This window comes from Falco cherrug, chromosome 1 (genome assembly GCF_023634085.1).
Source record: "Falco cherrug isolate bFalChe1 chromosome 1, bFalChe1.pri, whole genome shotgun sequence".
Lineage (NCBI taxonomy): Eukaryota > Metazoa > Chordata > Aves > Falconiformes > Falconidae > Falco > Falco cherrug.
In genome coordinates, this window is record NC_073697.1 from 80,962,676 (window position 1) to 80,985,023 (window position 22,348).

Below are 22,348 nucleotides of genomic sequence, written 5' to 3' on the forward strand. Positions count from 1 at the left end.
AAATCAACTTTATTTTGCTGTTAAAAAACCCTCATCCATATGAATTTGTGGTTCAAGGATACAACCATAAGTTAAAAAGGCCTGTGCCTGGTATTGAAATGATTAATGTCAAGCCAAGGAAAGGGGGAAAAAGATCAGGCTTGCATTGACATTAATCTTCAAGTCGGATGACTGTGGGATCTGTACTCAAAGTGTGATTTTGAACTTTCCTGTCACAGCTAATGCAGTGATAGAGTGATCACAATTAAAATATAAATGTTAATAGCAGCATCACACTAATCTGCAGTATCACACTTTATGCCCCTGTTTCAGGCAGAAGAGGTCTGCGGTAGCTGCTAACCTTATCGTGGCTTCTAACAGCGGTAATGAACACAGATGAGCTGTACGTGAATTTGTCACTGCTTTTCCCAGTTCAGCTGTATTCCTTTCTATACCAATTGGCTGTCGCTTTGAAAAATATCATAGTTTGCAAAAAAGTAGACCTGTTCTGCAGGGCTGGCACACTCCTTTTTTGTCTAAGTATGCATTTCCAGTTGAATATTAGCATTTACTAAGTGATCCATACATTTTTACTTAGACATTTAAGCCTATAAATTCCTGAACCTGTAGCATATGCAATAGATTATTCAAGATGAAGTTTTTCAGGGGTGAATGTTGGACTATCTTGCGTACTTGGCACAGTCAGGATATTCTCCTGTTCTTTCAATTTGTCCATGTGGCAAAATGAATTATGGATAAATTTGCATTTCCCAGAGATTCTTCACACACATCTAGGCCTAGGTCAAGCAAATATTGTGACTCTGTAGGACACTTGAGTACATTTCCAGATACTTTAAAGCCTCTTATAATCTGCATATTTTTAATAACTCACAGCAATAATTAATGCAAATTAATATAACATTTCTTTGGAAACCTCACACTTTTTTTACAGCTGTAGTCAAAGTTTGAGGAGAGCTTGGCAGAGCTCAGGAAGAGTCAGCAGACAGAATAAGGTGAGCTGAAGAAGTAAAGCAAAGCAACAAGGTTGTTCAACAGTCAGGGCAAGAAAATCTGATCCAGTAGCCAAATTGCCTGCTTGGAGTCAGCAGCAGAGTCATGTAGTGTTCTGGTAGTCAGCAGCAGTCAAAGGGCAATGGAACTAGTGACTCACATCTTAAGGAGTAGTAGGAGGAAAATAATCAGGCTCAAAATCTCAAGAATTTATTGTCTAAAGAAAACAATTCACCAAGGTAGTTTGATAAGACTATGCAATAACTTACCTAACGGAGAAGGACAATATGACGTAAGTGCCCCAAAGAAGATTCCACAAAACCACAAGGGAACAGAGACTACTCCCTGTCCCTGAGAGTTGTGCTATCTGCGTTTCTTAAAACTGGGCACAGACTGACTAGCTATTTCCATTATGTATCTGACTCGTCTCCTGATCATCTGGTTCAGTTACTAAAAAAGTTAGTACACGTTCTTTTTGTCAAATGCTACTACAGCTCCATTAACTGTTTCGGCAATGTTCAATGAATCCATTCTGAATTCCAGCTGAACTCCTATGAAACATTCCTGTTTCTGCTCTTTTTCAGTCTCTGTTACTGTTTCTTTGGGGTGTCTGTAAAATAATGGACAGGGACACACACACACATGCACACACACACACACGACACACATGGATTGTCTCTGCAAATTCTACCTGTCTGTCTGATTGTTGCCAAGAATGGGTTGTCATCTACCTCTTCCTCAAAATCTCATCTCCAGGGTTCTGTACATTACAGAAGCGAGAAGTAACCTTTCTGATAGCTGTAGTCTTTTAAGTTCATGAAGTATCTGTCCAGAAATTTCTAGAAATCCACTTTATAATGAATTTAATACTTTTGAATCCATTATACCATGCACTTTTTTGTTGTCTTTATCAGTTTTGCTTGCTGCATGTTACAATTTATTCTACCATCTGCTGCAGTTCTGCTAAATTGAGAATCTGCTTTCCCCTGCAAACCACAATTTCAGTGGTGATGTACTGTGCTGTAGAGGTGATGCCCTTAAGTTTAGCTGAGCTAAACCCTTCCAACCTCTGTAACCTTTTGAATTATTCATTAAGGATCTTAATTTTTTTGTTCATCAAACTGTTCAATCACAGATGCCTGTAATGTTAAATACTGAAATACAGACTTTCCTGAAAAATAAGTTTAAAGAGTTTGCAGGAGACTCTTTTGTTCATTAAACTGTGAGCCACCACCAGAGAAAAACTTCTGGAGTTTCATGTCCTGAAATACAGATTTGATGTACACTGATGGCATATTATACTATGCCCCTTAACTATATTGCAAACATACGCTAAGATTTTCATGTTTGACTCTTCAAGTATCCAAACACAAAGAAATGTGGATAATAATACAACATAAAACTCTTTTATCCAGTATCTGTCAATAGAGACTAATTTTCTAATTGTGTAACACAGCTTTAGGATCTCTCTTTGTGTTTTGAATTTAACCTCCTGGTAAATGCTTACCATATTTATGGGCTTAGAAATTACAGCAAATGTAATCAGTTTCATTTTCACTTCTGATTTTCAGTTCAAGATTATTATTCTTCAGGAAGAGGAAGAGGAAGAACTATTTTTCCCCTTGAAGGTATTTTTGATGGGAATTTCAGTGGTCTTGTTTTCTTACTGAAAAACTGACAGCCACATTTTCCTGTCCAATATTCACTTCGGTATCAATATCCAGGCTACGATTCAGAAGTGTTCCTTCAGCGTGTAGGGCAAGATGTCAGCCCTCTGTCATCCCTGCTTTCAGCTTTTGAGGATTTAAACTCTCTCTGGAAGTCCTTTCCAGATATTTTTTGCACACTGTTCTCTTAATACAGAGCACTGATATGTCATTAAATTGCAAAATATTGTAAAATGGTTAAGTTCATGGCATATAAATACAGATGTTGGGTGCCTGGATCTGTATGTGTTTCTAAGCTAATGCACTCTCTGTCCATCACAGTTTCTTGCTGTTCTGTGATGTTTCTCACTTTTTATTGTCTTTCCATCTTCCAATTTCCCCTTGTGATAACCTGTTTATCCAGTGTAACGGCGTCTCAGTTTTCTTCTGGCATCTTTTTGACATGTCCTTACTGCTTCTCCTGATTTAGGTTTCTATCTTGTAGCTGTCGTTCCAGTAGCTTTATATCTTTGATTCCAAACACTATTTGATCTCTTCTAATGGAATCAGTCAGTATGCCATAATTACACGCCTGACTTGTTAAGTGACTGTCAGTCAAAAATTCCTCAAATTCAGAGAAATGAAAGAAATTCTGCTCTTTGAGAGGTGCATATGATGACAATGATGTCCTTCAAAAGTTTTACTTTTCTTAGGAGCACAGTATTTCTCCTGCACATTCTCAGAGGCAGTTCTTTCATTCTCTTTTACTAACATACTAACAAGGAAATTGAGAACTTCAGGTACAACGATATTAAAAAATCAGTCAGCTTTTGTGACTGTTTTTGAGTCCAGCTGGTCTTGCACAGATTCAAAAGCCCCTTAAGTCTTCTCTATGGCTCTGCAAGTGTTGCCAGAGAACTTCAGAGGACTTTAGTTACTTCTCACTCTCAACAGTACTCTTCTTTCTTTCTCTTTCTTTGAAAAATTCAATAGCTCACTTCTATATAATGCAACAACTGTAGAATGTCTGGTTCTAAAGCAACCACTATGAGGTTAAAAAAAACTGCTTCTGTATGGTGTAAATTTCTTTGATAATGTAAAAAATAACCAACACATCAAACATTTTCAAAAAACTGCTGGGGAGGGTAATAGGACTGACTTTCTGCCAGTGAAAGTATGAAGTGTTGAACTGTCTCTGATCAGACTTCCCTTGAGATGTGATTTATTTTTTTTACTAGTCCACCTTGCCCCTTTGTCTCTTGTCCTCTGTGCTAGAAGACTGTAGTCTTTCTGTGATCTGGTTTATGTCTATATATACTAAAATGACAGCGTTCTTCATTGCACAGTCTGACAGTGATGGTCAGCTAAACCCAAAACTACAGTGAGAACCCACCTTGAAGCCAGCACCACAGTTGCCTGCAAGATCATATGCTTCAAGGTCACACTGTGATAAGGTACATAACAGGGGAAAGTATTCTTGCAAAGAAACAATCATGGCTGTCGTTTGAGATTGTATAATTTGCTATGCCATCTCCATCCTTATTTTTTAGCATGGACAGTTAGTGAGATCTATACAACCAAAGTGATTTTTTTTAGAAAAACCTAGGAAAAATCTCAGGAACTCTAAATGCAGTTACATCCCAATGATACCTGTAGAAAACAAGCAAAATCATGATGAGCAGGTTCTGAACAAAGCCTGGAAGTTGGTAAGATGATCTAGAGGAAATAAAAAATTACAGTATGCAAATGTATGCAATGTTGAAAAGGATGGAGTGAGCTGGCCAAAGCAATCCTGTAATGTATGTTTTAGTGAAAATACTGCTTAGTTATCTTCAGAGAAGGAACAGTTCATTTAAGTGAGAGAACATCATCTACAACGCTAGTGATGGTAAGTAGGATTTTGTTATCTTTCTGTTGTCATCAGCTGCAATTTTGGTAGCTCATGTATGCTTCTCAGCACCCTGCAGCAGACAAGCAGCAGTTTGGTACAGCATCTTCCTGGATATTCCATGGAAGAAAAGCCTGCTGTGACTCTCCGGGCACCTGCTGCCCATAGGTGTTATGATAAGGCAACTGGACAGGTTGTACTGGGCTTGTCCTTTTCATATAGCTTTCTGTAGGTACTGCTGGGCAGCATCTGGGGCTCGATGAACCTTTTGGTATGGCACAGAACAGTTTGGTGCAAGTGTCAAAGAGAAGATGCTTCTTAAAGTTTTCCTTTACTTTTCTATTAGGTTCCTGCCTTTGTAAGGGATGAGCTCAGTGCGTAACTCATGAATGACAACTTCAGCCTACTGTGTGATTGAGTGTGCCCTCCTCTGATGCGCCAAATTACACAGCTTTGTCATTTCTACTGCCTGGTCATCTCATAATTCAATGATCTGATCTTAATGAACACCTAACCCCAGGGTTAAGCAATTCAAGAAGAAGAGCATTTGAATGACATTGACTCATCCACATTGGATATAGGCACTAAGGAACGTCTTTAGGCACCTGGTCCTGTTGTGGACCTGTTACTACGTCATACACTATGACTGTAGTGTATGTGTCTCCTTATCTCAGTTACTTATTATGTTGCTAGACACTGATGGAGAAGGCAGCTCAGCAGGTCTGTATTTCTATGTCTGTAAAATATTTGGCTTAAAACAGTACAGTATTTGGATAAATACGAAGTTCTGAAACTGTCAAATAAAAATAAGGCAGAAACAGGGAAGGTATGCAGGTAATCCAGGAAAGAAATAAAATGGTTCTTAGCAACTTCTGCAACTTCAGTTCTTGACAAGCTGTTCTGTGGAAATCCAGTAAAGAAATTAAGTGTAGGAAATCTACTAAACAACAGCATTTATCTGGAAACACCAGCGGTGAAATACTTCATTATTCATCTGTTGATTGCCTCATCTATTCATCTGGTGATCACTGTAGCATTTCCTTTGTCACAAAACATGGGCCACAGACTAGGGCTCCTGCTGAGGAAGCTGCATTAGAATGGCAGCCTGCACTGAGAGGCATCAGAACGATGCAACGATGCACAGCTGGGCAGGTGCTGAAACAGTGCTAAGTATAATACAGCATTTCTGAAAGCTTCAGAGCAATTTGTTTGTGGATTCAGCCTTTATAACTACAACGTTTATCTTGGAGTATTCACATGATTTGTCTTCAGCTCGTTGGTTAGGCATCCAAATATGTCTAACCATGCATTGTTCTTTGTGAAAACACTTGACGGGAGTGTTCTTGCTGTTAAATAATGATCTTAGACATACCAGCAAAATCTCCTTCCTCTTCAGAGGTAGTAGATCTATTGCATTGGAATCTAGATGCAAGTCACCCTTGTCTGGATTTGCAAAGCAATCCATTTTTGCAACTAACATGTTTATGAATAGCTGTATTAAGCTTTCTATCTCTATCTGGGAAAAAGAATATACCTTTTTGAATGACCCCTCAGACTGAGATTCGTTATCATGTGGGAAGACCATTACATCCATTAGGATACACCATTAGGATGCAACAGGTGAAACTATCACAAGTAAACAGCATTGGGGCTGTTAGTCTCTCCCACCTCCCTTCTGGATGCCGTTTTGTCCACGGTCTGCACCTGCACCCTTAACTGTGCTGGCTGTAAATTATTCCTCTCTCATACCTCTCCTGGGTGGCTCCACGAATGCTAGGTAGGTGCTCTTCAGTATGTCATTTAACTGGTATTGACAATGGATATATATTCTTGTTTAATGACAAATCCAACAACATAGCCAAGTTTCCTCATATTTACTGCAAACTTGAAGCAAATGCATATGTATATTTAGTGGATTAAAAGGCACTTGGTAATTTGTTCAGTCATAGGAATGTGATTGATGTGTGCCTCGGCTCAGCCAAGAGTATAACGCACCACAGCAGGCACATCAGAAAAATCTGAGACCTAACTGTGCCTTGCAGCAAACATGTAGGCAGGATGCTCAGGTTCTCAGGCAGCAATTCTTTTGTGAATCATCTATGGAAGAAAAGTTCTTTATATCTACATAAAATCAGACTTAAGTTTCTGAGGATTATTCTGTGCCTGTCTGCTACTGATACCCAAAAGTAGATTAGCATCTTCCTCAGATCATTCTGAGTCCCTGTACAGTAAATGGTAGATGGAAAGTAAATAAGGTATCTAAGCTCAGGACTGTAGATTTTTGAGCGCAGATATGTTATAAAAGAAATGGCAGCTGTAGGGTGGGTGTTTGTTACTGGGTATACAGCACTGACTGCAAAGTTGGTCATGTAGTTTTGCAGAAGCTCTTTAGTCAAATGACCTGCCAGGACATACAAGTAAGGCACTGGTACATCCCATCTCATATTTAGGGTTTGAAAGGGGAGAAAACGTGTCTATTGCAATGAACTTAACATATAACCCAACCATTTGTTGCCTCTAGGAAATCCTAGGTGATGCATTTACTGGCACCAGTAAAAGCTGGAATCAAGCTTAGGAAAGTGAAGGATAGCTGCCAAGGGTTACAATATAGGATATATTATGAATTACCAATTGGAAATTAACTGTGCTGTGTTCCCTAGTGGAAAAAACAAAATAAAATTAAAGAAATATGCACATTTGAGAGAGCAATACTGATAATGAAGCAGTATTTTTTTCTTATTACCGAGGTCTGTTTCTATATGCCTTAACAGGAATACCAAGAGCTCTAAAGGAACATGTAAGCTGGTCTATTTGTTCAAAAAGACACACTGATGTGTTGCCATCTTAGTGAAGTCAGTTCAAAAGCTGTTTGCTTTCAGAAATGTGCTGCTTCTTCTGTTAGCATGTAAAGAAACACAATTTCATCTCAGTGAAAGCATTTGTTAAATTGTTAGTATATAAAAGTAAAGAAATAATAAGACTTACAAAAAAGGCTTTATGAAGAAAGGATTTTAAAGAGTGTCAGGATGACATGATGCCAATAATAAAAAAAGCAAGAGTGTGGTAAGATGTGGGAAACCGTATCATCAAGCCTGAAAGTATATTTACATGTGTGCAAACATCTCTGGAAAGTAAAAAGACATTTTCTTCTATTTTCAAGTGATAAGGCAAAAATTTCTGTTTCCTTTTATATGCTAGTCTAATATTGTTATATTCAAAACAGATAAATGTGATTTTTGTATTACCTCTTTACTTACAGAATATGCTAGAGCTCATGGTTTAATGTAAGTTAAACTGGGAAATATGCAGGTGGACTAACTCTAATGTATGACACAAATTTAGGTATAACGTTAGACCAAGAAAGGTATTCAGCCTACCTACATTCCTTTATCATTTACCTGGGAAACTCCTAATACTTAGAATTGTTTCTCTTTTGGATTGCGTATTTCTCTATGTGTCTGGGAATATGGATCTTTGCATAGCTTGGCATCTGACCAGCTATACACCCAGACGGCAGCTAAACTCCACTACAGTTCAAAGATGCAGCTGTGGCTCCTGAACTGCCTAAGTCTTCAGAGAGATTTGGTCTTCAGGTGTTCTCAGAGTGGGCACTTCACCAAGCAACAACATCAAAGTAGAGGCATCAGAGTTTAGTTCAGAATATGAGCAAAACCAGCACCAGAATTGTGACTTTTTTCAAAGCAACTTAAAAGTTAGAGCACATCCCTGGAAAGTGAAATATGAGTTTTTAGTCCTCTGCTGGAGTATGCTGGTTCTGCTTCTGGGAGTGCTATAACCACAAAGCTGATATGAGATGCTTTAATTTCACTGTTGAACCTGCAGCGCCAGGCAGCAAGAACTAGCTTCTTAGAGCAAGGGACAAGATAGAGAAAGGAGAGAGTCTGGGGAAGGAAAGGTATCGCCTGGGAGCGGGAAGTAAAATTTTGTGGTTCCTATTTTATGTTAAGGCATTCTGCTGATTTATTTGGTTTGCTACTGAGCAGAAAAGCATGTGTGAAAGGGAGACAGGGAAGGACATGTAGCAGCTATTATACCCAGGACTGTCAAAGAGTCTGAAAGTCAATCAGTTCTAATAAATTTTCCCCAAACTGATCTTTAGTAGGAACATTTTTCCCCCTTGAGATTAATCCACTTTTATATAGTTATATAGACTGCAGAAGAGGAGGAAGGCTGTGTGGGTCCCCGCTGGAAGCCTGAATGCTTTCCAAGAGGCTACATCCAAGAGAGCGCAGCCCTTCTGCCTGCTTGGCTGCAGGGCTGTGCGAGGCAGTGCCAGCTGCACCACTGCGCAGGGCTGCTCCTGCGGCACCACAGAGCACAGTGCAGGGGACCCGTGTCCTCCTGCGCAGCCAGTGCTTCCCTCCATCCTCCGCGCAGCGCACGCTCTTCTCTCAGCGGTGATACAGATTTGTCCTATTAGTATTCATTTAGCATGGAATGTTCAAAGTTTTAACAAGAAATTGAAATGCAATTTAATTAATTCAATACATAGTCATCTAAATCTCATCTGAAGTGCTGATCTTACCTAATTTGCTCTTTTAGAAGGATGGTACCCACACTATCAATATCAAAATTACTGAACTGTTGACACAGCACTTAACACTAGCTGTGCCTTAAATGATCCTCTGCAGTCAGGGCAACGAGACTAACTCTAATTTTAAAAGGCCAAGTAATTCCAATGGATTTAAAGCAGTGAATGACAGTTAAGATTCTAAGTGTATGCTTAATTATATCAGTGTCAACACCAAGTGTTCACACTTAAACCCCGATCTTATCGACACTTACACTCAATTATGGGCTTTATATTTAAATGCATTTTAAAATGTGCATAGGTTTTGGTGTGTTTTGGGGTTTTTTTTTGTTTGTTTGGGTTTCTTTTTCTTTTTTTTTTTCCTGTTTGGAAAGGCAATTGGGGCCAGATTTCTGACTTTATTGGTTTACTAGAACATGGTGGTAGCTGTCAGCAAGCATGTCTTTATTACATGTGAAATTTTAAACTTTTTTAAAATGCTAATGAATATGATAGCTACCCTTCATCCTGGTGAAATGGCAGAAGCAATGAAGAGGTTAGCAGCAGAAGTGCCTGCTGAGATTACAGGTTTGTATTCTGAATTTCTACTCAAAATGACTAATTTATGGGTTTTGATCCCTTAACAATAAGAATCTGACTTGGTGGAGTAATTCTTAGCTGAAACTAAATCTCCGTAAGCAGTGAAGGCAGAAGCAGTCAGACACCTCCAAAGAGTAACGCATGAGGTTTACAAGGAGAAATAGTCTCTCCAGTTATGGCACACGGTGTTTGACTGAGCTGTATCTCTTGGCCGAGCTCCCACGCATGCTTTGCAGGAAGCAGGTAAGTCCCAGCACAGGCACCCCAGACCTGTCTAAAGCGCTGCCAGACCCCTTTGTCCCCACAGGTTTCACAACAGCAACAGACACGACACAGAGTTTCAGGACGTCCCCATCCAGCTGCCGGCTGCATGGGAAACCAAACAGCTACATGTCACCCGGAACATTTTGATCCTGTGCAGCTATTGCAGGTATATGGGCAACCTTATTACCCAGTGCAGATTAAATGAGTATATTCCCATGACTGACAGGTCTGATAGGATTGTGCAGCAATTCATCTAAATTATTGCATTGAACTTGAGACGAAGACCTGTAGTGCAAAACTTTTCCTTTATTTACTGAGGAATTTCTTGCACTTGATTTGGATTGTAAATATTTGGATATCTCTCGATGGGTTTGAGAGGAAAAGAAAACTATCCTAGTAAGGAGATAGCATCCAGAAAGACAAAGAAGCAGAACTGAAGTCCTGGGAGGGCCTTATGATTTTGGGAGTTATTTTTTAAAACTGGGAGCAATAAAATCAGGGTTTGCATATAATGCTCATAAACAGCTTCTAATAAACGAAGCATGACTGAACGTACATTTTGCATGGGAAAGGTGAAGGAAAATGTACCAAAGATCACTGGCTTTGTCATTTGGAGGAGTGACTGTAACCTGTTCAAATACTGAGGTTTTTCTTCAATCTAGGAATGAGGTTAGGGGCAAAAGAATTTTGCTTTCAATAGGACAAACAAATGAATAAATGATCCAAAAGTAAGTCCTGCATTATGGCTACATGAAAAGAGATTTCCAGTCGGTGTTCTGTTAACTGTAGGCTCACCAGCCTTTGCATGGCCAGCCTCATTATCTTCAGACTGTTCCTTTCCCTCTCATACATATGTTGCTGTTACATTATATATGGCTCATACAGCATTTATCATAACAAGAGGGTCTTATCCAAATTTCTTTTTGGATATTTTTCTTACAGACATGACCTGTATTTATTACTATGGTTAGTTGTCATGCACTGCTGGCAATTTGGTTTGTTCAAATAGATTGGTATTTATAAAGCTAGTGGTTTAGCTGTAATATAGCTATGATGGTTGGTTTTGGAATTACCAAGATGTATGTTTCAAATCTATTTCAAGTGTTTCATGAATATTTGTAGGGGGACAAAGACAGTGATTTATTGACATTGATAATATGCAGCTGTGGTCTTGCTTTGATGATGTGCAGCTGTGAGCCTACGGCAAAGTGCTTAAATAGCTCTGAGGAGTCCGGGAGAAAAACCCGGACGAAGCAGAGATAAGGAGGAGTGTGGTCTGGCCTCTGGAGGATGGAGAAACAGCAGGGACTGTAGAGCTTGACCAATAGTAAAGCTTTTTGCTGCTTACTATTTTATTTGTGTTGTGCTATTTCCTGAGCGCCATAACTTAATCGCAACAAATATTCTTTCTCGAATTAAAAATTAAAAAAGAAAAAAAAAACCTGTCATGACATCTTTGTCCAGATAACTCTCCCAAACAAGATTATTTTCATTGTGTCTTATAATATCATGAAGACAGAAGTATATCAGAACAGATGAGATTTATTACCTGGAAAAGTTATCTCAGTTTTACTCTAAGTTATTCCAGCAACCTGCAAGAAAGCAACAGGAACGTCGACAGCTTGTGCTTAGATGATGGATTTCAAAGTTTATTTCTTGTTGCCGGTTAATTTTCCATTAACAGACTGGTGTCTGACTTGATTGATTAATTAACTAGTGTAAACCATTTCCCATTTTCCAGGCCTGAAATGTGAGGAAGGAGAAAGGTTGAAGGGAGAAAAGTGATGATGAGTATGCATCAGACCGAGAGTTGAGGCTAAGCTAAGTATCTAACAGGTGGCAGTACGTTAGGAAAATGTCTCTGTGACAGTGGCAGAGATCCCGCCACAGCAGCGCTGATTTGATAGCTTTGACAGTGTGATGGATGGTTTCTAACAGACCAGACGCTGGCGTGCCAGGAGACCACGTCTACCTCTCTCAGCAGGTTGTGCCCTGCTTCATGCCAGACGTGGGCTGCATTGGTTCATTAGCTAGGCAGCCCTCCTGCCGTACTTCACTGTCTCACAGATATCACCAGTCTATTTCCTCATGCAACAGATTTGAGGAAATGACTCCTCTGAACGTTTGTTTCAGACTTGTATGCTGCTGTAACGACAGGCAGAAGCTCAAACTATAAAGCTGGGAAAAGCTCCATAAATGGCAATTAGCAGTAATTGTGATAGCTATAACATGTTTATATCACACTGGTTTCAAAAGGAAGTTCTTTGGCACTTAAGGAAGGAGCAAATTTTTTCTCTGCCATCATCCCTTTGCAGCCCTGTAACACTGTCTGGAGGATGTGAACAAACTACTTTTGCGGGGAGAATGTTTCCCCAGTGAATCGTCCCCCAGCTCCCTCTGTACATCTCATGCTAGTAGAAAATGACACACACACACACACAAAAACAACCACGTGTGCATAGCTTCAGCATTGCTGTGGATTCTTGCATGAGTAGTTGGAAGCCAGAGATAATTTTTGATTATTTTTTTTTTCCTTTGGCCTTGAGCTTCCATGTTGTGCCTAGTACAGAGGACCCTTAAGATCTATTTCAGCATTTGCAGATGTCATTGAGCAACTTTGTGTAAAGCCTGCCAGATAACTCTGAGAGTACTCATAGGAACCAGGTATGAACTTGCTACAGGAAATAACAGAACTTAAGCTGATAGTCTCTTCTGTTTGCAGCTAGCCAGATCCTCAGGTTACCGGTGCATTAGGTAAGCATGTTACTGAGCCCTGTTGCCTTTTAATTTTTTTTTTTTTTTTTTATCAAAGGCATCTAATCTTCATAAATCATAAGAATCTAATGAAAGTTAAAATCTTCAGTGCCTGTAATTGGTAATTGCACATAAGATATTAATGCTTAACATGCAGGAACCTAATTTGACTAACTTTTAGAACATGTTTGGTGAATTACCATTTTACAAATGAAAAGATTCTATTAAATAATTCTGCTAATAGTATTGCCAGTGTCATTGCAATGAGCACGATTACTTGTGCAGATACAACTAAATTAGAATATTTACTTTATATATTTAGATAAATCTTATTAATTTTGCATAATTTATTACCCTGGAATTCCAAATGATTATTATTTATATCCAAATTATTGAATTGTTAAACCCATATTTGATTCTCTGAAGAATTACTCTATTTAATCCCTCTAGTCACTTTCCTTCTACTTCTTTAAATTTATTTATTTTCACTTACCAATTTGCTTCATAGGCCATTTGAAATAAAGCTTTTAAACACGGGTATCTCTTTAGTATTTGTTGAAAAGCAGTCGGGAAAAGTTTCAATGATTATTTGGGAGCATTTTTAATACTTTTTTTTGTTCTAGTTTTCCATTATTATTCATCCTTTTCCTAATTAATTGTACCTCTAGCTTGTTCTGCCCCTCTTAGGAGGTTAGTCTCTAAAAATATATTTTTCAGCAATAGATGTTTCTTATTGCAACAGATCAAGTGAATATAAAGATTTGGTGCTCAGTAAGGTGTTACGAACTAAATCTCCTTGGACCTTAAGGAGCTTCAATGATCCCAGGTACAGAATCTTTGCTGATACAGTGTCACTATGACTTACATACGGAATTAATCTTCAGTTTAGAAATAGTAAAAAGGCAGTAAAATAACATTTATTTTCTAGTGATACAATTAAACAACTTAACATGAAAACAAATTAAATAAAATCCAGGCCTTTATAAATATAAAATTAATTTCAAGAGCATTTCCTTATTGACAAGTCATAAATTGTTAAAACTGATAATGTAAGCACATAAGGTTCCTGGTAGAAACTCAGTTCTAAAAATCAACCTTATATTGTAAAGAAAACTTCAGAACAGAGCAAAGAGGAATTTTTGACCCATCTGTAATGTATCTAATATGGTACCAGCCAGCCAAGAACCCTTCTTTTAATGGCTTATTTTAATTTCCTCTTGTACTGTATCATGACAGCCTCTCAGATCTGCACGTTCTAGTTTCTTGTTGAAACTAATTTAAAAGTCACTTTTAGTACAAACACCACTTCCTTTTTTTTTTTTTTTTTTTTTTTTCGTTTATAATGGAAAGGCTTCCTGTTAAACTCTTCAAATGATAATTTTAAGAAATCAGTGCTGGAAGAAATCTTTTACCAGTAAAATCTACAGTAAGTGAATGATTGATCTGCGTTTAACTTTGGCAGCTTGATAAGGAGGATGGCGCTATACGCTCTTCCAGGCTGAAACAGAAATGCCTTGACTGTGGCAAGAAAGCAGAGTCCTGACTCAGTGGCTGAGCAAAGTGTGCACCTCAACTAGGAACTCCCACATCATGAATAGATATGGAACAATTTATTATTTTAAAAGAGCTTAGCCTTGGGGGTTAAGAAGAAATCTGAAAGAGTGTTATAGACCTGACACAGAAATGAAAGAACAAAATATGGTACCTGTAAATATACTGCTACTGAAAGGACATGAAGAAAAAAAGAAAAAAGAAAAAGGAAAAAAGTGTGAATCTATTTAAAAACTGGTTTGCTTGCATTTGAGGTTTTCGACTTGTCTTGGTAAAATACTGTATTGTACAGTATAAATTTTCAGCTAATGTGTCTGAAGAATGCCTGTACCTCCACATCTTAAAACTGGACTTGGGTGGAGGTAACTTTGCAGCTGATATTTTACTGCATGCTGGAGAATCCTCCTGCTTACCTTTCATCATCAAAAGACTTCTGTGTCTCCTGCATTGCCAACTCTCTGCCAGTTCAGAGGCCTCAGTGCTCTCGTTTACATACTCATCACAATACAGTCTTGCTGTTATCAAATTAGCTTAAAGTCACAGTCCCTTCAATCCGGATTAGGATAAAATTCTGATAGAAGCATTTGACTAGAATATCAAAATAGGCAAACAGTTAAAAATATTTATAAAAGACATAAAGATACGAAAAAAGTTTAACTGCTTAAAATAAGAGAAATAGAAGATTTCTCTCCTTTTTTCCCTTCCATTCTCCCTCTTTCATATGATTTTTTTTTCCCTGCTTCTAAAAAATATTTATCAAGGTTTCTTCTTTGAGTGTACTTTACAGCTCAAGTTGCATCTATCAGTGAGTGTTATCCTTTGTAGCCTTCACCACAGAGTACTCCCAGAGGATACCTCCTTCTGGTGCTTCTGTTAGCCTTTAGAGACAACCATGGTTTTGAAATTTTCCAGACTTCAGACAGATGGAGTCTTTCAACTTGAAAATCATCCAGGGGACAGTTTAACTGTTCTTCCTCAAGATAAGCTGTATTTCTCTATTTAGATCAGCGGCTTGATGGAGATGCCTGGAGATTAATATCTAAAATTGTTTTAGATGTTCTCGGGTGACTGACCCAGCCTGGAGCTGATGACCCAGAAGGGCACCAGTTTCCAATAGCTCCTGGGAGATGGCAAGCCCTGTGCGGCTGTCTTGGATACCAGGGCACTGGATTCAGATCAAATTAAGACATCTAAATTGTTTGTTTCATTTTGACTGAAACCAGATATGATTATAAATGTGCCCTTCAAGCAACAGCAGGTTTTCATGACTAATCCCCGAGTTACTTGTCCTAAGCATATCATAAGAAAGCTGCATGTAAATGTGACACAACTAAATAAAGTCAAAGGGTTTAGATCAGCAGACTTTTGTACTTCAGAAACAAGGAGGTCTCTGCTGAGCAGAAATCATGGCAGTAGCATCTGGGTAAAATATAAAAAAATAAGTCTTCAAAGTTTTGTTTGATTTTTTTAAAAGTAAATAGCTGTATAGCTTCTTACACGTGTTCATCAATGTACTATCAGAGGCTTTTAATTAATTTGTAAGAGCATACCCAATTCCCTTTTGAGTTTATTCTCTGTGAACATCTGAATAACTGAGTTTTATGGAAAATGAGTTCCAAAGACATGTTAGAAATATTAATTGTAACTGAATATGTAATGTCCCTTTTTTCTTTTTTCTTTTTAATTTTTTTTTGGCAATGACTGCCTGGTCTCCTAAAACACAGAACATCATCTGTCTTTGCTGACTATTTACTGCTGCAGTGCATGATTCCTACATGTTTAAAAAGATTATTATTCCAGTTGTTCTGTCTCTTTCCTACCAAAAGTCCCCCTGCAACGTGTCTACTAATCTGAAAGAGTGGGAAAATCAAGAAAACTCTGATTTATTTGCAGATATTTCACAGACAAAAGCAGAAGGTAGTGTAATCAGAAATCCCACTGAGGAGTCACATTTTGGCACAGTCTCACCAGCTGAAAATAAATTGCAAAGCCACCAGTTTTGGTTCAAAGTCTGCATTCACCCAGACAGTGTGTGTTTTGCAGAGGTGGCCTGGCTTCTCTCTGTGGCTTTCCCACTGTGGGAAAGTTGATGCAAAACAAACACATAGCTTGTGTGTTTTGCAGGTGTCATGAGATGTCCTAACTAGCTTTAAACAACTAGCTGAGGTAATAACAACAGATTAATCGTGGAATTAATCTCACCCAATTTTAGATAAGTACTGTGTAAATCTTCTGAAATAACCAGCATAAGCTATTTTTGCAGTCAATAAAGAGAACTAGGCATTTGCAGGGTGTAATTCGTCTGACATTTGGGACACCCTTGTTAGGGTGAGTTGTACCCTAGATGCGTCTCTGCTGGTTAGAAAGGGAAACCAGATGACTAGCAAGACATAAACATCTAGAATGTAGAGGTCCATATTTGATTTGTTTTTTAAATATCTGCCCTGGGCCACCCACAGGTTTTAAATACTGTATTTTAAATTTTAGGTTGATTCATCTATATTTCTGTTAGTGAACTATCCCGGCTACTGGAAGGCCAGCTCTGACTGGGCTATGTGCCTGCGAAGCAATTAGCACAATGTGCATAACCCGTCTTCCTTTCCCATCTCCCTCATCTCCTTAAATCACAACCAGTCAAAATAAAGCTACACGCATAATTTTTTATTCTTCAAGCAACAGTTCATCGTGTCACAAAACCAGATTAGGAACATTCATGCTCCTTACCCTATGGTGCCTTTTCAGATGTTAAAGGCTCCCTTCTTCTGTTTCCTTTGTTGAGTTGTAATTGCGTATGATCCTTTTGCATACAAGTCTTCTGTGACTTGTTAAAGGAGGTTGTGTTGTAAGGCAAGATTGCAGAAAAAATGGTGTAACCCAGGAAGCTGAAATGGAAAATCTATGGGTTTTACTTTCTATGTGATTTAATTGGGAAAATTTATCATCAGCTTACTTAAACCAAATTTGTGTAAAAGGAAAAGGGCCAGTTTTCCACATAATGCAGATCAAGGTATATACATCAAAGTCAGTGAAGGTATGTCAGTCTGATCTAGCTAAAGGTATGGCCATTGTGTGGAAGTATTCAGAATCTTTTTGTGAACCGTGGCAATGAGGGAAGAAGAAATCAAAGTAAGACTTCTTAAAGTTTCATTTTATAAAGCCTGGGTTTCCTTTGATTTCTGTTGCAGTCGCATAAAATCCCTGGGTAAAAGCTGAGCATATGAAAGATTTTTCTTAAGCTCATTGTCTCATATTTTCATTTGAAAAGAAAGGCTTAGGTGAAAGTGTACTATGTTATGGTTAGAAAAGTCAAATTTCAGAACCTGACTCAGGTTTTGCTGTTGTAGCTCTGTTGATTGCTATTCTGCTCTGATTGCCTTATTGACTCCATCAGCCAGCTGTTGCCTAAGGTTTCTCTTTGATCGGCAGGGACAGCAAGGACTGAGAATGCTTCTTTGTGTAGAAGGGAGCTAAAATGGAAAAATCTCAGAGTCAGAGGAAAGAAAAGTGCTTCAGTTAATCTCTCTGTGACACTGTATTCCAGCAGACAGACAGACAGATGAACCGAGAGATTCCTGCCAGACGTAATACTGTTCCCCATGCTTAGTTTGGGAGTTTATCCTTGGACTTTTTAGAAAGCGTTTCCCTACTTTTCCTTTAAGATTCCACAATCTCTCCAACACCCAGTACTTCTCGATCTTTAGGGAATAGGAGGAAAAGAAGAGAGCATGCTTTGTAGTAGCTTTTTATATACTTGAAAATTATGATCATGTCTCCTAAAAGGTGGGGATTTTTGGTTTGTTTGGTTATTTTTTTCTCCAGGCTTAATAAAAACATTTTTCTAGTATCTTCTAGTAGTTTATATATTTTATTACTAATTGCTCTTGTTCTTCTCATCTAGTCATTGCCTACCTAAACTACATTTTTTCCTCAATTAGTGAGCCCAACACTTGATAGTGTGTTTGTCCAGGACAAATTGGTACTGAGTGGAGAGCAAGATTATCCAGCTGACATTTTGTTCTTATGTCCTAGCATAATTATAGCGATCTGGGCAACAGTGAGACACTCCTGACTTAATGTGCTATTGAATCTGATGGTCTGGAAGGACCCTTAGTGTTGGTACACAGATGCTGATGGAAACTAATAGTTCTAGAGGCTTGTTTGAATTTGCATTGTATATTTGTGGCAGACTAAGTATTGTAACTGCACATTTTTTTTTCCTTTATGTAAAGACAGATTTTGAAAAGATTTAAAATGAGATAGTTCATATGGCTTTATGTTTGATGGGATGAAAAAGAGGGAGAAATGCTTCCCCATTCCCACCACAGCAAATCTCCTTCACCTTTCTCAAGGCAGTGACATACTGAAATGGGACAGCAAACACATCTCTACTGCCAATCTCTGTGCTAGGCACATGGATGAGAACTTTATTCTACATTCATGTACAGAAGAAGGATTTTCAACTGTACTTTGCCTCTGCTGATTTATCTACTATTCTTGTCCCTGCTTTCTGCTGAAGAAGGAAAATACAACTGGATTGTCTCAGAAATATTAGAAAATTTACTTCACAAACTAAAGAAGCTTTTACATGGCATTTTGTAGATTTGAATGTCAAATTGGAAAAAGTTCCACACAAGGTGCCAGGAACAGTGTGAATTTTGATTTTGGAAAACAAATGAAAAAGCAGAACAGGAACCTAAACAAACCCTAAAGGACATAAGATATTCAGCTCCCATAAAAATTCAAAATGCCTTTGGAAGAAGTTCTGACTAAAGAAATTTTGTTTCTGGAATTTACCTTGGTAAGTATAATTCAGCTGGTTGGTTATAGAGAGGCAAGGTCTTGGGTACAATGAGAATAAACCCTAATGTGATCGTCCATACTTGCACCTGTGCATCCAAATGTGAAGAGTTTTCTTTAACAAGAGCAACAGTTATAATAATTGTTCCACTCCCATAGTCAGCAGTCCCTAATGTCTCAAAGTATTCCATATTTATCTCCATAGATATATTTACAACCCCAAAAGAGTGGAGAGACAGCTTCTAGAGGACCACTACTCTCTTGCACAAAAGGTGAAGGAGTGAGCAGAGGGCAGGTGGATCTTTTACACTGTACCTCACCTTAAATGCAATGGTTGACATTTTTATGTCCAGAATGGAATTATGTGCATATACATGGTGTGATACAGTACTGTGAATCTAATGTGTCTGACATACTCCTGCACATGGAACACATCTGGATAGCACAATCATTATAACTAAAAAGGATCTTGAGTGCATCAAACTATTTTACTATAGATGCGACATCCAGTTCTAATGTAATTTCTTACCTATTATCTCCAGAAACCAAATCAAACTGCAAGATGTCCACAGAATCCAGAAAATGCACAAAGTTTTCAAGTTCTGTTCAGAAAAAGTTTTCTGCATGACAGGAAAAAAAACCCACAACAGAATCATGCATGGGCATGTAATAGCCTTACTCATCAGTGAAACGTTCTGAGCCTGTACAAAGAAGAACATATTGGATTATTGACTCAAGGCATAATTGTCTGTTTTTTGCTGGAAAATCTTGTCAGAAATTTTGCCTGGGTGACCCTAAGAGTTCAGTTTCTTGAATACCTATGTAATGATCTTTTTCACACAACTTTGTCATAGTAAAGAAATCCAGAGTCACATAAATTTTGTCATGAGTCAGGAGAGAAAGTTAGTAATGACCTCTGAGAAAGCATTAAGGAAGAGGTAATATTCTTACCTGTGTTGTAGCAGAGGTAATTACATATTATACAACAGATGTAACATGCTATTAAATTGTAATATTCATTATCCATTTATCTTTCCTAGGTATTCCACAGCAGCTTATAAACCTTTTACATTTCTAAAAGCTTGTCTTACACAAAGAAACGCATTTAAAAGTTACAGTCTCAGATTAGTCAGAAAATAGAGGTAAAGAATCACGTGAAATTGAAAAAATACTCTCTCTTGAATTGTGTAACTTGTGGGTACTATATGGGAGTTTTTAAATAGCTTACTTTCAATGTTTTACTTTATTTTACCTATCCATGAGAACAAATGTGTTAGATAAATGTGAATAAACAGAAAAAGGAGTAATATTTGTTTATCTTGATTTATTATTGAACTACTGAACATAAAAATAAACCTAAAATCTCATGCTTTTACCCAAACCAACATTTTTCATTAAAATATTACACAAATTTCAGTTGATTCTCCTGCAGCCTTTTGTATGCCTGTGGCAACTGCTGAAAAGCTCTGACTTCTGAGGCTTTTCAGACCTACAGCTGAGGAGCACGGCCAGTGGTTTGTGCTATTGTGTAGTTCGTAGGCAGTCACATTTTTTTTCCTTTGTTCTTCCTATATTTGGCAATTACTTTGTCCTTCTCTATGGTGTTGATGTTTCCTTCTATCATTTCTTTATTCAGCGGGGCTATTCTGAGCCTCACATTAACAGCCAGGAGTGTCCCCCATGTACCTGGCATCACCTGGTGACCTCCCTGAAGCTGACCATGAAGGACATTGCTTGATGGCAAAGGGAAGGATTCTTCCTCTGCTTGCAGAATCAGCCTTGCTAAATGAAGAGCCACCAAAGAAGAAAACGATGGTTTGTGTAAAAATTACCTGACTATGTCTCCATTTCTCTAGAGACCCTTTTTAATGATGAGCAAATTATAAGAATAGCAGCTTCCATAAGGCAAACACATAGTTCTGGTCTGTCAGCAGCTCCCCACAACTAAATTATTAAAATGCTTAGCAGTAGAATGGCAAGAATTTTTTATCTCTTTCAAAGCTGCCTGATTTGTCAGTGGAGATGGATGAAACCAGTTTCCTTTGCTGGCACCCTACCTCACTCTCATGCATCCTCACTGAACGCCAACAGTGAAACGTTGATACTTGACACATCGTACTTGTGCAAATAGGTTGCTGAGAGAGCCAGAGCTGACTACAGTGTGCAGGGAATCTAAAAAACCCCAACAACCACAAAACAACCACAACAACAACCAACCCAAAAAAAAAAAAAGGTAAATGAGCAAACCTAAATCTTTACAATCTAATAGCCTGAGGCAGAAAGTCAAGCTATTTTCCTACTTTGAAGGAGGAAGGGAAACATTCAGTGTTGCATGTTGCAAGAACTAGCTACCAAATATAAGCTGGTTAGAGTGTTGCGTGCAGGTTATCCTGGTTGTGATCTAGAAGACTGTACCAGAAAGGACAGAAATATTCTGGAAGACAAATATATTAGTATCTGCAGTCTGTTTCTCATGGTATAGATTTTAAATCTGTTCTGAGAATGATGCCCTCAATTTTCAGCAGAGAATCAGGTGTACACCCTGATGAAAATTTTATCTTATGCTAATGAACTGTGTTCATTAATACGTTGTTATCCTGAGAAAGATAAGTTATCTGACTTTAGCCAAGCTAACTGCAGTGGGTTCTGGATAAAGGCTTGCTGCAATGAAGGTGAGTGCCAGCTGTTTGCGATTTCTGTAAGTGCCATTCTGCCTCAATCTCCATGGTGGTCACCAGGATCCTGACACTGTGCCTCAGCAAATCAAACATAAACAGGTGCTCAAAAATCAAGGCAATTACAAGGCATGTCTGATTTGAAGAATTTTGGCCTTAATTGCCAGGATTGGTTTTGGAAAACCATTTTTGGGGAGGAAGCTGTTATCTGACATTTAAAAATTCCAACATCAAAAAGATATAATGCCTGTGGGGGGAAATATAAATGGTAAACAGAAAGATTTAAAGTTACTGAGTCATAAAATCTACAAGGTATGGAAAAGGAGAGAAGATAAACCAAACAGCTAACTCAATTTGATGTTACAGCTGAAAGTCTACATTTCCAGAGAAGTTCCTTCTGTTGCTTTTACATAGGCTCCTTATTCCCATCAGGTGATGAACAGCTTAGGGAGCTTAGGTTATGGCATAAATATGTTCAAACCATTTCCAAAATACATACAAATGACAAAAGCAAGAGTACATGCCTAAGAATAATTTATAATCCCCACATCAGTCAGAACAATCTAACAGCAGCAGAAGTTCATTATGCCCAGGAACAGACCAGGATTGGACAGCTTTCCACTACAGTTTGCAGGAAAAGAAATACTGTCTT